This window comes from Panthera pardus, unplaced genomic scaffold, assembly GCF_024362965.1.
Source record: "Panthera pardus isolate Hobbes unplaced genomic scaffold, ASM2436296v1 HiC_scaffold_20, whole genome shotgun sequence".
NCBI lineage: Eukaryota > Metazoa > Chordata > Mammalia > Carnivora > Felidae > Panthera > Panthera pardus.
In genome coordinates, this window is record NW_026526766.1 from 66,270,565 (window position 1) to 66,271,778 (window position 1,214).

General features: G+C 36.8%; 1 non-coding gene across 1 annotated transcript; it reads left to right on the forward strand.

Annotated features, from left to right (window-relative positions):
• Window positions 1–354: 354 nt before the first annotated feature.
• On the forward strand, window positions 355–457 carry LOC128778784 (U6 spliceosomal RNA). Its single transcript, XR_008424495.1, has one exon. It is a non-coding gene; the product is annotated as a U6 spliceosomal RNA (small nuclear RNA).
• The last annotated feature ends 757 nt before the right edge of the window (window positions 458–1,214 follow it).

Consider the following 1,214-nt stretch of genomic DNA (forward strand, 5'->3'; position numbering starts at 1 on the left):
TAGAGATGCAAATGATTTCTGACTAGTAGATAAGATAACCCCAAAGGTTGTGATTTTATTGCCCCATAGGACAGTAAACCAATATTGTATATCTCATAATGACCTCATTCTGAAGTTCTTTTTAAAATTTCCTATAAGTGGTTTCAGCTCAGGTCATGATCTCACTGTTTGTTAGTTCGAGCCTCACTGTGGGTTCTGCACTGACAGTGTGGAGCCTGCATTGGGTTCTCCCTCTCTCCCTCTCTCTCTGCCCCTCCCCGCTGCTGCTCTCTCTTTCTCTCAAAATAAATAAACTTTTTTTAAAAAAATTAAAAATTAAAAAATAAATAAAATAAAATTGCCTATAAGTAGGGCTTGCTTCAGCAGCACATATACTAAAATCAGAACGATACAGAGAAGATTAGCATGGTCCCTGTGCAAGGATGATACGCAAAATTGTCTATAAGTATCTGTTTCTCACCTTACCAGTTCCCTCAATTAACGAGTTAAATAAAATCTTTGACTTGTGTTTATTCTATATTTTTGAAAGAGTCATGTTTTCAACTTTTGAAATTTATACTTTGACAGAGGCCTGCGATCAATCCAGGGATAATGAGAATCCCTTGGCCTGGCCTTGTCCTCTGGCATTTATGTACCTTGGGAGCCTCAAAGGGAGTCTACCAGGCAGGAAAGGATTCCAGTGTATGGGACCCTGGGTCCTGTCCAAATACCACCTCCATGGTATCGAATCAAGACCACTAGCAATATATTGTTAAAAACAAAAACAAAAACAAAACAAAACAAAAAACAAAAACAAAAAACCAGAAGATTAAAATTCGATTATGTGCAACAAAATTAAGTAGTATTGGATAATAACCCAAAATATAAATGCCCATGTGTTCATTCTGATATAAATAAATGACTGAGTAAATGAACTCCAGAAGAATTCCAAATCTTTTATATCAATACTCCACCCTTAAGGAGGAAGAACCTATCTCCCCACCTCTGAAAAAGTGGACTGCACATGAGTGCCTCCAAAGAGTACAGTATGAAAAGAACGAAAAAAGAGTAACTTTACGATAAAGAAACATGGCAAAACGTTAACTCAGCAAGGTGATCTGGGTGAACATCAACAGTGATAATTTCACTCTTGATACTATGTGATGAAAGCGTCACTTAAATTCTTTGGTCTTCCAAAAACACATACCCCCTGTCTAATCATGAGAAAACATAAA